Here is a 14,680-nt window from a genome sequence, read left to right as displayed (position 1 = left end):
TCGCTTCTGTCCCAGCATCAGGGTCAGTTGCTACATTCCAACCTCAAGACCCTTTGCTTGGCAGCTTGGCTCTTCAAAGGAATTTGATTGCCTCTAGTCTTCCCAAGCAAGTTTTGGATGTTCTTTTGGAAGCTAGACTGCCTAGCACTAGGAAATCTTATGCCTCTAAATGGAAGAGGTTTTCTATTTGGATGCAGGACCGAGGTTCGGATCCTCAGGTTCCTGATCTCTCCTCTATTTTGCTTTACCTTTCGGAGCTTTTGTCTAAGGGACTTTCATTTTCTTCCATTAAGATTCATGCTTCTGCTATCTCTGCATTTCAGTTCTGATCCTCCTGTTTTTTCACATCCTTTGGTGAAGCAGTTTTTGAGGGGGGCTAAGAATTTGCGACCTCCAAGGACCCCTCCGGTCCCTGCCTGGGATCTTAATTATGTTTTAGAAAAACTTACTTTGCCTCCTCTTGAGCCTGCTGCATCTTCAGATATTAAGTTTCTATCTTGGAAGACTGTTCTTTTGTTAGCTTTGACCTCTGCCAGAAGGGTCTGAGTTGCAAGATCTTATGGCTGTGGAACCTTACCTTATTTTCCATCAGGACAGAGTATCCTTGAGGACCAATCCTACTTTCATGCCTAAGGTGATTTCGAAAGTGGCCTTGAATCAGACAATTCACCTTCCTACTTTCTTTCCAAATCCTCAAAATAAAGGGGAGAGGATTTTGCATTCATTGGATGTGCACAGGCAGTTAAGATTTTACTTGGACAAGACTAAAGATTTCAGAAAGTCTAATCAACTGTTTGTTTCCTTTGCCTCCAGTTCACTTGGAAAACCTATTTCTAAACAAACCATTTCCAAATGGATTGCTTATGGGATCAGATTTTGTTACACTCATCATGGTAAACAGTTTCCTGGAACCATTAGAAGTCATTCTACTAGAGCAGCTGCTACTTCTACAGCTTTTCTCAGAGGAGTACCTACCAAGGATATCTTGGAAGCTGCCACTTGGAGTTCAGTGCATACTTTTTCCAAGCACTACAATCTCCCTTTGTTTTCTAAGTCTAGGGCAGGCTTTGCCTCTGCTGTCTTGCAGGGTATTCTTGCCTCCCCTTCTTCTATCTAAAACCTCCTCCCTCTCTACACTGCTTTGGGATTCCACCCTACAGTTATGACTGCAACAGTGAAACACGAAGAACATAGTACAGTTGTGTACACCTACCATAAATGTAGATGTTCGAGTGTCTTCACTGTTGCAGTCGGGGTTTCCCTCCCTCCTATCCCCTCTTTTCCTTTTTGTGGTGTATTTGTGATGTCCTTCATGGATGCATCTGCAGTCATAACAACTGGGTTGTCCTGTCATCAGGCAGCCCTTCGGTCGGCCGGATTCCAAAGTCCGGGTCTGGCTTCGGCTGATGTCGCACTTCACCCGACGTCATCTCTGCTGGTCTTCGGGTATAAAGGCATCAGCCGACGCCATTTTCTTCAGTCTTTCTTGCCGCGTGGCGCCCGAAGCAGAAGCTGTTCGCAAGTGCCGGTCGGTCAGATCCAGAGATTACTACTACCGAATACTCCGAAGACTTCTAAAAGCTAAGTACCCAGTTGGGGACTCTTTCTTGCCTCAGCCGATGTCAGAAAAAGTCAATAACTGTTTAACTTGTGGGAAACAAATACCTCATAAAGATTTCCACTCTTACTGTTTGCCTTGTTTAGGCCCAGACCACGACGTAGCAGCCTGTTCGGCCTGTGCTTCATTCAACCGACGAACGCTTAGACGTCGGTCGGAGTTTGCTGAACAGTTTTTCGGCTCTGAATTTGCGTACATTATGCCGTCGGATCCTCAGACTACCCAAATTGTTAAAAAACGCAAAGAAAAAGACCGACACTCGCGGTCCGCGGTTTCGGCCAAAACCATGGTTAAGCAAACCGTGAGTGTCTCTGTTTCGGCCGAAACCGAGAAAACTGATCAGAGTACAGCCGAATCAATGACTACTACTGAGGTTCCGGTTACCTTACTTGAATCGGCCTCAGAAATTTTACCTACTACAGTGGTTACTAGTGACTTATCAGACACCATCCCTTTGGATGTCTCTACCCCAGCACGTGGTGCTGCTAGGCCTCCTGCAGCCATGTCTATTAAGGCCTTCGCCAGGGCTAAAGCAGCCAAATCTACTAAGTCAGTGCCTGTTAAACCCCCCTCAACCAGGCCCACTTCTAGTTCACAAATGCTTACTCTGGCAGAAGATTTAATATCCTTAATTAGGGGATCTCAATCTCACCCAGACAGGGCCTCTCAGCCCCCAGAAAAGAGACCTAGAGCAGAGCCCCTCTAGCCTGTGTCCTCTGATGATTCTGCGGAAGACTCAGATATTACAGACCAGCCAGAGGCTCCTTTCTCCAATTTTGAGGACTCAGATGCTGAAGAATCCATTCCAGCTGCTTCCCCACCAGAAGAATTCTCCTTTGGGGAAACCTTGCATGCCATGAGAGAACAATTCCAATGGCAGGAACAGGATTTTTCAGACTCCAGAAAAAGACTTAGGACTTTTCTGCACCTACCACAACACAGGCCCTTGGCTATACCTCCTGTCCTCTCTGTTGTGGACGATGCATTTAATGATGTTTGCACTGCACCAGATTCTTTACCTCCAGCACCTGCCAAACCAGATAGATTTTACAGGGTGCCAGACACTCATCATCACCTATACAAGGCCCCTCTTGCAGACCCGAAACTATATCCCAGGGCCCTAAGGCAGTACCCTCAACCACAGCAGCAAACCCTATTCCTTCTGAAAGGGAAGCCAGGTCTTTAGACAGATGGGGCAAAAAGGTTTACACCTCTGCTACTCTCTCAGCTAGAGCTTTAAACTGTCAGTTTCACATGATACAATACCAAGAGTTTATGCTTGATCAGTTAACTAAAAAGCTATCCTCTGATGACTCTATAGATAAGAAAAATCTATTAGAAATGGTAAATAACATACAACAGGTTAGTAACCATTCCTTAAAATGTGGCTATGATGCACTGGAGGCTTCATTTAGATCAGCCATGACTGGCACAGTGATAAGAAGACATGCATGGTTGAAGGAACAAGTTTTACCGGATCATGTTAAAGCTAAGTTATTAGATGCTCCTATGGATAAGACCAGTTTGTTTGGTACACCTGCCCAGCAGGTAATGAAGAAAATGGAAGAAAAGGCAAAATCTGTACAAACTGTTAAAGATTTCTTGCAGGTTCAGCTCCCAAGGTTTAGCAGGAACTGGCCTGCCAAAAATTGGTCCTTTCCTGACTCCACAAGATCCCAAAGGGGCAGGAATAGACGTTCCAGAGGCAGAAATCAATCTAGAGGGGGTGCCTACAGAGGACGACAGTGGCAAGGTAATAACAGAGCCACAGGCACAGCCACTACCACTACAACAGGGCAATCACAGTGACTTGATTCTAACTCCACCTACCAGGGAACAAATAGCAGCACCCTTAGGCAGAAAATTAACTTTATTTTCAAAGAACTGGCACTATATCACAAAAGACAAGTGGATTTTGCAAACCATAGACCAAGGTTACCGGTTCCACTTCCACACTATACCAGTCAAAAGAGGAATGCCAAACCTACCTCCAAATCAAAAAACAGAAGCTCTACAGCAGATAATGCAATTACCAAAGGTGAGAGCTGTGGAAAGAGTACCAATAACAGAACAAGGCAAAGGGTTCTACTCCAGACTATTCCTAGTTCCAAGAAAGGAAAAAGTTGGAGACCTATTCTCGATCTGTCCACCTTAAACACATACATCATTGTCCCAAAATTCAAGATGCTGACCCTACAGCAACTTCTTCCCATGCTGGGCAAGGAGTGTTGGCTGGTAACTCTAGATCTCAAGGAGGCATACCTGCACGTCCCCATTCGACCAATTTGCAGAAGATACCTCAGATTTCTTGCAGGATCAGAGCACTATCAATTCTCAGCATTGCCCTTTGGCTTATCTACTGCGCCCAGAGTATTCACAAAATGCCTGGCATCAGTAATCGCCCACTGCAGACTACAGGGAATCCAAATTTATCCATACCTGGACGACTGCCTGCTACAAGGGGACAACAAAAGCAAGCTGACAACAGATTTACAAAGGGTCATTTACTTGCTACAAGCACTGGGATACACAGTCAATTTGCAAAATCAAGGCTGATTCCATCCCAAACAAGGACATTCTTGGGCTGAATTGGACACAGTAAAACAAATGGCATTCCTAACTGCAGAAAAACAAAAAGATCTCCCTCTTTACTTCTTGGCACTAACAAACCACAACAAACTAACAGCAAGAAAAGTTCTGCAGGCCTTGGGCTTCATGGCATCATGCATAATCTTGGTTCCACATGCCAGACTACATATGAGAAAACTACAGTGGTACCTAAAGAATTTATGGTCCCAACACAGGCACAGCCTAGAAGCAGAAATTCCACTAATTCCATGCCTAAAACAGGAGTTCCTATGGTGGGCTCAAGCATGCCAGTCAAACCCAGGCTTACCCTTTCACAAATATCAAGCAAGCCAAACCATCACAACAGACGCCTCAGACCTAGGATGGGGGGCTCACATGCTGGACAAATGCGTGCAAGGATTGTGGACGAGGACCAGCTTCACCTGCACATCAACCTAAAAGAAATGCTGGCAGTAAAACTGGCAATCCAAAAATTCAGACCATTTCTCAAAGAAGGCCATTTGATAAGGACAGACAACACCACAGTCATGTGGTACATCAACAAACAGGGAGGCACTCATTCATACCCCCTATGCAGAATGACTTTGGACCTTTGGAACCTGGCACTCAGCTACAACATCCAGTTACAGGCAATGTTTGTACCGGAAAGGAGAACACTCTAGCAGACATGTTAAGCAGAACCACCTCGGATGCTCACGAATGGATGCTACACCCGGACATCTTCAAGACCATCGCAAAGAAATGGGGAATGCCACAGATAGATCTATTCGCTTCCCCTCTCAACCACCAGCTCAAAAAATTCTGCACAAGGACATTCCATCCACTTGCATCGAAAGTGGATTCGCTCTCCTTCAGCTGGAAAGGCCTGACAGCATATGCATTCCCACCTCTTCCCTTGATACACAAGGTATTACTAAAAATCAAGGAGGAACGTCCAAGGATAATCCTGATAGCTCCAAACTGGCCAAGACAACACTGGTACCCATTGCTGAGGAGCATGTCTCGGGACAAAATGTGGTCAATACCCCTGATGCCTTTGATGTTAACTCAGAACAACTACAGCATCATGCATCCAAACCTAAAACGTTGCAGCTGACTGCATGGCACATCACATAGCAGCAACTATTCCAGATCTCTCCCAAAGGGTTAAAGACATTATCCTTGAAGCCCGCAGACCTTCAACAAGAAGAAACTATGCAGGGAAATGGAAAAGGTTTGTCATTTGGATTGCTGAAAGAGGGAAGGATGTGTCAATATAGATATGGCTAACATTCTGGAGTACTTGGCAGAGCTTCTACATACAGGCCTGTCCTATTCCTCCATCAAGATACATGCATCAGCTATTTCAGCAGAATACAGCTTTGATCCACCTGTCTTCTCACATCCTCTACTCAGGCAGTTCCTCAGAGGGATCAAGAATGTAAAACCTCCTAGGAAACCACCACTGCCAGCTTGGGATTTGAACTTTGTGCTAGAAAAGTTGACACTGCACCTTTTGAACCAGCAGCAACAGCAGACCTACAGCATCTTTCATGGAAAACTGCTTTCCTACTGGCAATAACCTCAGCAAGGAGGGTTTCTGAACTTCAGGCCCTAATGGCAGTACAACCCTTCCTAATCTTCCACCAAGACAGTGTGTCCATGAGGACTAATCCTACATTTATGCCTAAGGTGGTATCCAGAGTGTCCTTAAACCAGGCAATCCACCTACCTACCTTCTTCCCCAACCCACAAAACAGAGGGGAAAGAATGCTGCATACCTTGGATGTACAGACAGCTACGCTACTACCTGGACAGAACCAAAAGTAACAGAAAAACTGACCAGCATTTTGTAGCCTATGCAACAGGAAGGGAAGGAAAAGCAATTTCCAAACAGACAATCTCCAAATGGATAGGAAATTGCATACGATTCTGTTACTCCTTCCATGGAAAACCAATTCCACAGAACATACGACCTCATTCTACAAGAGCAACAGCCACTACCACAGCCTTCTTACGAGGAGTGGCAACCAAGGACATTATTGAGGCGGCTACTTGGACCTCCGTGCATACATTTGCCAAGCATTATAATTTACCTCTGTATTCCAGATCCCGAGCAGGGTTTGCCACTGCTGTACTGCAAGGGATCCTAACCACACCATAATCTATTCTTCCTCCTCCCTAGTTGGCTATGGTATTCTACCCAGTTGTTATGACTGCAGATGCATCCATGAAGGACATAGTACAGTTTTGTACCTACCATAAATGTAGATGTCCGAACTGGATAGCATCTGCAGTCAGGATTACCCTCCCTCCTTCCCCTCTGTGGTACTCCTAGGGTATTTACCCTCCTAATAGCTAGCTGGTGGGGGGGAGTCTTTTATGGTGTATTTGTTTGTATATATGTACATACATGCTTATTTTTTGTGTTTGCCTTCTATCCTTTGGGGAACATTGGCATTTTTACCCAAAATTTAGCCTTCCAAGAGGGCAACTGGCATCTGGGGCAAGAAACACTGAAGAAAATGGCGTCTGCTGATGCCTTTATACCCGAAGACCAGCAGAGATGACGTCGGGTGAAGTGCGACATCAGCCGAAGCCGGACCCGGACTTTGGAATCCGGCCGACTGATGGGCTGCCTGACGACAGGACAACCCAGTTGTTATGACTGCAGATGCTATCCAGTTCGGACATCTACATTTATGGTAGGTACAAAACTGTACTTTTCCTTTGTTGGATTCATTTTTGATTTATTGGAGGTATTCTGACATCTAGGGCAAGAAAGGCTGGAGAAGATGGCGTCGGCTGAGGGCTATGTACCAAGGCGTACGTCAGGATACTAGCTTATACAGCCGACGCCGGACCCAGACTTTGGGATTCTGGCCGACCTCGGGCTGCCTGCCGGCAGGAGCACCCTACAGTTATGACTGCAACATTGAAGACACTCGAACATCTACATTTATGGTAGGTGTACACAACTGTACTTTCTTGACTGCTGAATGCATTTCCAATTTAACTACTTCTAAATAAACAGGAATGCCTGTACTCCAGTGTGGGTTGTACACTAGATGACATAACATTATTGATGAAGTTCTTGCCGATATATAACTTTTCATACACCCTCCCTGGTGAAGTCGTGCCATGAACTAATAACCTACTTCAAAATCTCCAAGTCAAAAATCATTTTCATCAGGACTCAACATACAAATCTCTCAAATTTAAACCAAGATTTTACAAATTCATGTGTAGTAGTAGTAGTAGTTCCACTGACATCGCCTCAGTAAATTGGTTCCCAAGAGAGTTTTATGCTACACATTTGCTTACGTGGGAACAGGCAGTGCCTTCCAGGACCAGATATAATGTGAAATTCAAGAGCAAGCCAACCCTGATCGCCCACAAACATAAAATTTGCAATAGTAGAAAAAAAAAAACGTTAGTCTGCAGTAGATCCAAAGATTCCAGGTAAGGGGATATAGCCACTCATGAACTAAAGATTTTCTTAAGCCAAGAACAACTTCAGTTGGAGTGTTTCTCCTTGGGCATCCGCTGAAAATGGGCTCTGTCCCAGTCAGACTTTCCCAGTAAACAAATGTTAAATAGTTAAATGAAGATTTCCTCTTTGGCGACATTAGAAAATTTAAGAAACTGTACCCTTCTCTGCACTGAACACTGACAAAATGAATATCTCAAACCCCTCCCTTCATTACTAAGGAGCACATACTGACATTGCCATCAAAAATCTCCTTCTTGGGACCTGATTTAACATGCCAAGTTGGTCTGGTAAACTGCTCTAAATATACCCTAGCAAAAGCACTCCATAAACTGTTTGTTTAACCTGCGCCTGTCAACTAGGTCATTGTTGGAGTGGTGAATAGCACTGGTAATGCCACTTCATGTACCCTGAAAATTAAAGGTTCATCAGCCTGGCAGACCTCGCCTGCAGTGCCGTGGATCATGTTATATTTGCTGTGATAAATTTTGACACGAAATGTCATTGGACTTGCAATTTGGCTTTGAAGGAAGCTTATTGATTAGGCAGTAATATAAACTACTGACAGTGGCCACTCTATCCACATAGCATACCTTGATTTTGCCAAGGCTTTTGACATCATCCCATATGTCAGTTGGTAAACTGCAAATTGACTGACCCTTATGTAGTAGGATGAATAGCCAGCTGGTTAAAGGACATCACCCACACAGTGCAATAGCTGGTGCAGTGTGACAGTGAAAAATAACTATTGTCCCACAGAGATTAGTGCTGGGTCCCTTTTATTTGGTGTTTACTCTTCCAGCCTCCAGACCAAAATAAAGATCTCTAGCTAAATAAGTTTGCAGTTGACCGTAAGAGGGGGATCATTGTCAAGTCCCCGATGATGACCATGGTCTGCAACAAAAAATTTATATTCATAAGCCCATTTTCAGTATGCTGTTAAGCTGAATGTAAAGTGCAATATTTTTGCATTTGGAAGACCCCCCCCAAAAATCATTGTTCAGTATTGAATCTTTACCATTTTAAAACAGTGTGGTGAGAGAACCAAGTACTTGTTTAATTTCCTGTTTTGAACACCATGTAGTAAGGGTCAGGAAATCTCATTGGTGGGGCTAATTGCTGAAGGAGTGTCATCAGATCAAGGGTGGTTTTAATCCCCTTTGTATTCAGCAGTGATCACACTTATTGTAGAATACGTCAACCAAAGGGTAGGTTGTATTTTATTAAACAATAAAAAAGTTCCCAGAGGTTCCTGAGATAATAGCAAGCTTAAAAATCTTAAGTTACTGATAAATACTTCAGGAACTGTCCCTTTACTCTGTTGTAGACTTCTGAGAGGGGAGATCTACATCTTGCATGCCAAGCTGTTGGAGATCCATTAGTTGTGGATCTGTTGCACCTTCACAAATTGGTTCAACTTGCACTAGGAACAGAGACCCACATTTGCATCAGCATATCACTAAAACAAAGTGGATACTCCCTGCAAAGGGCTTTATGAAAACATATTCAGTTTCGTATAAAATATGCACACAAACTTTCAGCTGGTTGCTTCCAGCCTTTCACTGAGAGAGACCTTTGCCTGTGTGTTTTGACTACATGCTTTTTGTTGACTAGTTTTAAGTGACACAAAAATCAACCAAGTGGAATGGTTACATACAGGCTACACTAACTTCTGGGAATATCTGTCAAAATTAGTACAGTCGGAAAAATTTATACATGCCAGTAAAGAAAACTTTTAATAACTTTCAAATAATATCCACAAAACTTCACTGTTTGCTGCAAGAGTTTTTCCATATCTAAAATAACTGCTGTTGCAGAGCTGCTGTACCAATTATCAGTAAAGAAAACTGTAGCACTCACAATTCTAGAAATAAAATGCACACTTGATAAGTTCCATCATAAATTACTGTATCCAGGAACTAACTAGTAGTAGAAAACTAGTTCAAAAGCCCTGAAGAACATTGCTTTATTTGGGCTAGAAAGCAGAGCTAAGAGAAGGGCTGCATATGTAAATAAAAATGTGTATTTCTAGGCTGAGCCAATTCAGGAGAAAAGAAGGTAGGTGCAACCAAATGCACTTCTAAAAACTTTGAGACCAGAGGATGTCATTGATGGCTAACACTACCGCTTATGGAATTGCAGTAATTGAAAACTTTGTGGAAATCTGGAGTTAAAGGTGCATAAGTGCTTTCACATTCTGGGTGTTAAAAGCATTAAGGAACTAGCGGAAAACCACTGTAAGCCTGTAGTTGACTGACAACTGGACCACCTAGTGTTCCTTGGCTGCATTCCCTTTTGGAATGGGGGTACTTTTTGAATGCATGAATGAATAAGTAGGGGGGGACACCCCTACAATCATGGTACCCAGGGTGGTTTCCTAGTTTCAGAGTGAGGCTAGTTCTGCTGCATCTCTAGTCATTTAACAACTCCGTTGTTCTTTTGGGTACCAAAACTGTTGTCAAATTAACTTTTTAATATTTTAAGCAACTTTGTTCTACTTGAATGGAGCTTCCAGTGAAAGTATCCAACCAGATATGCATCCTTTGGATGATGGGACAGTATGTTTTGGGAATGAGTGACTTTTTAATATTGGGTCTTGTGTCACTTGTAGATTTAGCATGCATTTGCAAATTGATAACTGCACCAAACATGAATTTTTTTTTTGGATTGGTTCAATTTCCTGCATTGTCCAGAAAGAGTCTGCTATGATTAACTTATGTACCCAGTTAAAGTGCACTCCCTTTCCCTCTCTCCCAGAAAAAGTACTGCAGGGCCATCTGTAATTGGGTCTCATAAGATGAATTCTCTGTGAGGCAGTTTGTGCTCTTTGTACCAGTGAACTACAAGGTGTGAAAAAGCACCCTCCAGCCAGTCGAACAATGTAGGGCCATCTAGACTCTTTGCCTTTAGTTCTTCTCAGACTACTCACATTACTGTACCTTCTCCATTTATATCTACAAGGCATGAGTCTGACACTTAAGATTTTACAAGCAAAATATTTTGTTTTCCATTTCTGTTATATATATTAGCCTAATATTTTTGTTACTGTTTTAATGCAATATTTAAAAAAATTGTTTTTCCTCAAAGTATCCTTGTAATTCTGTTGCAGCAGCTGCTGTTCAAAGCTTGCTAGGTCCTCTCCCCTTAGATGTGTTTGGCCTTTTTACTCCTGATGACTACATCATCAGGCCGTCTGTGAGCTTGTTTCCCTATTTTTTGTGGAGGGAGCTTGGGGCCATGGTGATGACTTATGGAAAAATGAGAAAAAAACATGAGAAACTTATTAAAATGGATACTTATTGGCAATTTATTGTGCAGTAGAAGTGGAAGTATTATCTACAGTCTTACACACACTATAAACAATGAAAGTGTCTGATTAGCAATACAAATACTGGATATGCCTTTGATAGTTGCACAGTAAATTGCATATCCAGAGGCTGTTTTCAACAATGTCTTAATCTAATGTCCTGCAACAGTTTAGTTTGTAAGTCACTTTGTTCTTGAAGAATTAAGTAAGCGTAGAAATATTGCTCATTTTCATAATTAATAAATAAAAAAAAGCAATATTTCCAATAGCAATATTTCCAATATAGTGTGATACAAGTCAGTAGTATTAAGTGAATTGTCCTGTCTCCCACATCACTTTGTTCTTGAAGAATTAAGTTAAGTAAGCGTAGAAATATTGCTCATTTTCATAATTAATAAATAAAAAAAAGCAATATTTCCAATATAGTGTGATACAAGTCAGTAGTATTAAGTGAATTGTCCTGTCTCCCACATTGGTGTTTCACACCATAAACTCTAAAGTGAAGGCTTCTGTTTTTATAAATATGAATAAGTAGTAAACTGAGATTCATTTCTCCATTGCGGGGCATCCTTGACTTGACAGTCTTACTGCCATTTTGCTAATGACTCTGCACTTTTTAATACCCCATATTAGCTGGTAAGTCACTTAAAGGCAGCAGCCCCTAAAAAGAAATTCTGTTTTCTGACCTTAAAAAAACAAGTCCTTAAATGTAGAACAGAAATTCTAGGGTTAAGCATAGACCAACATAATGACCTAAAAGTAATCTCTGCCTGAAAATAATATCAGCACTTGCCATTGTTTGCCTACTGTGTGACTCGTAGCAGGTCACTTAACCATACATTGCTCCCCTGTCTCTCCTGAAAAGGAAATGTCCCCACTAGGTCTTACTGGTTTTAAATACATTTTTCTCTCTTTTATGGAACATGTTTAGAGGCTTGTATTTTGTGAATTCAGTGATAAGACTCCTGTTCTCGCCTTTGAATGTTAAATGTTTTGGTATACAAGTGCAACCGAATAGTGAAGACTGAATAGTTTGTCCAAGATGCCACCTAGGACAATGTTTCTGGTTACATTTTCGTATCCCCTTATTTAATTTGGATGCATTTAGTTTATTGCCTGCAAATTTGCCCTTGATAGTGTGTCATGCTGTTTTTTATTTTCTGATCATGTAGCAGTAGAATAAGTGATGCATCTAACCAGTAGGTATTTTTAGTCAGACCAGTTGAGTTCTTGGGATGTCTGGCTGCAGATGTGATGTTTTACTTTGTGCTCCCTTTTATTTTTCAAGTTTGAATTCGTCACCATGCTGTAGTCATGCAGCATTGTATTTTAAGACTGGCATTGGTGGGGTGTTTTACTGCTTCAGTAGATTGTTTCGTTGGACTGGAGCACTGTGTTACTGTTATTGTGTTCTGTTTTTTTGTTTGGCTTGAGAGTCCTTGAGGAATCTCTGTAAATTTGAACCTGGAAGACTTGGTGTGAGAACTGTTAACTAGCTCACCAGAACAGCAGCATACATTTGGATTGTTTGCTGTCCACAAATTACAGTGTGCAGTAATCTTTAGAAAACCTCTTTTCTTTTTCAGAAGTTGTTCAGTTCTCTAATTTTAGAATTACTGTTTTTTTTTTACAAACTGCATGGTATTGTATTGCAGTGTTTGTAGCTGTATTGGGTAATGTAAGTTGTACGTAGGCTGAAGTAGAGCCCATGTAACAAGTCTCTGGAGGTTTTTTTTTTTTTTTTTTTGTCTCTAATAGAATGTGTTCTAGGAGTATGTTTACATGACTGGCAAATTCTCCGCAATTAAGCCCATTTGTAAATTTAATATTTTTTTATTATAATGAATATGTATTGGTGCATGTATTTTAATGAACACATTTTTGTGTGTAGTATTATCTCTAGATTCAAAGCACATTTTAGTAAATGCAGCTTTCTTCTGTTCTCATACTATCCATGTATCAGTTTCTTTGCTTGCCAAATTTAGAAAAATAAGGATGTAGTCTATGGACGTATGAGCATTCTTTTTGATCTGTTTTTGATGCACTACGTGTGGGACCCCCTTTTATGGAAAGCTTGACTATTATTTTTGCATTTTCTTGCTGATCATAGGAAGTTACTAGGCTATTGGCCCTGAGACCCTTATAAGCCTAGCCAAGAGTTTAGCGTATGTATAGACAAATCGGCACTTGATGCCCCTGTCCAGCAGGGACATGGGTGCAATCCCAGGGATGCATTTTCTATTTCCAAAGGGGTAAAGAGGTACTATGCTTGATGTGGAGAGGGAGTCTATTCTGCAGATGGGGAGCCTCTGGGACACATCTGTCCTGTTGACCGTGCTGTATAACTTTTGTCTTCCCCATATATGCTATGACAATGTTTCATATGCTTGGGCGACTACTTCAGCCTTAGGCTGTTGACTTCACATGTGTGTTTTGTAGTCTCTCTGTGTAGCTTGTAAACTTAGAAGGTTTCTACATTTTCTGTCTTCATATTTTTTTGCCATCTGACTCCAACAGTTTCTTTAATTCATACCAATTCTCAGGCTGCAGTAAGGTTGGTAAAATGGGCTATTTTATTTCTTTACTTCTGTCCAGTAGCATTCCCTGCAGTGAATTGCATCAGTATACCAACATTCCAAGATGACAAGCCAGACTTGATTGCTTTTCTTACTGTTATTCTTTGTAATACTTATAATTGCGAAAGTTCTCCACATGTCTGCAGATAGTGTGGACTGGTTAGTGTCAGTGTTTCAATTCTTATACATGCTGAAATATTCTGAATTATTTGACAAGATCCAGGTATTCTTGTCTCCAGAATATAAACTTGGATGTAATGATAATTTGTACTTGTGCCTTAGTACCATTATTTTAAGGTACTTGAAATTTATACACAGTACCTGGCTTCCTTTAACAGACGTGTCAGTTTGAGTACGAATGACTTGGTTCAGGACATATTAACATCTTTTGGATTATGTGATCTTAGGTGACCCAATTGTCCAACCCTTGTATGAGTCAGCATTCATGGGTAGTGCACCATTTGCTTTCTTTGCACATTTACTAATGTTCCTCATTGACTATGGCTGCAGTAGCCTTAACTTACATGGGTTGTATCCTGCCAAGTACATAATGGCTGGGCAACTTCCAAATCTGCAGGGCACCTTCCACTGCCAGCCAGCACAAGTTGAGGTAACAAGACAAGTTTGGACACAAAGCCCTTTGGAGAGGCTTTCAGGAATTGACTGCTTGTGCTTTCCTTCGCTGGGAAGATGATCACACTTTTATGGGGAGGAAACATTTTCTTTTTGTTGTACTTTCCTTTTCAAGACAGTTATTTTAAAGCTGTGTAGCACCTACTTCCACTATGGACTGTGTGTTTAGCAATGTCCTCTGCGGCTGCTGGGATCCCCTCAGTGGGCAAGGGAGAAGCACTCTTGTCAACCCTTGGAGAGTGAACAGAGAAGGCAAGGATACCTGTTGTCAGAATTCTATACCCATCCCTTGAAATTTCTTTGGATATGGTTCACAGGTTTAATTCCAGTTATTAATATTAATCGTTCGAAGGATAGCCCCCCCGATGAGATCCAAGATTATGAATCTCAGTAAGACGGGGTGGGTCCATGTTTTGTTTTTTTTTTCTTCCGTGGTTTTGGTTGCCCTTCAAGGGATTCTCTTTCTCTGACTATTGCTAGAATGTGGT

At 41.8% G+C, this 14,680-nt stretch overlaps 1 protein-coding gene across 2 annotated transcripts in view; it reads left to right on the top strand.

Annotated features, from left to right (window-relative positions):
- The window catches only part of ANP32E (acidic nuclear phosphoprotein 32 family member E), a 777,336-nt gene that overhangs the window by 79,599 nt on the left and 683,057 nt on the right, over window positions 1–14,680 (top strand). The gene's annotated exons all lie outside the window — the stretch shown is intronic.

This window comes from Protopterus annectens, chromosome 8.part0, assembly GCF_019279795.1.
Source record: "Protopterus annectens isolate FY-2018-M chromosome 8.part0, PAN1.0, whole genome shotgun sequence".
Lineage (NCBI taxonomy): Eukaryota > Metazoa > Chordata > Ceratodontiformes > Protopteridae > Protopterus > Protopterus annectens.
This window is presented reverse-complemented; position numbering and strand designations above follow the sequence as displayed.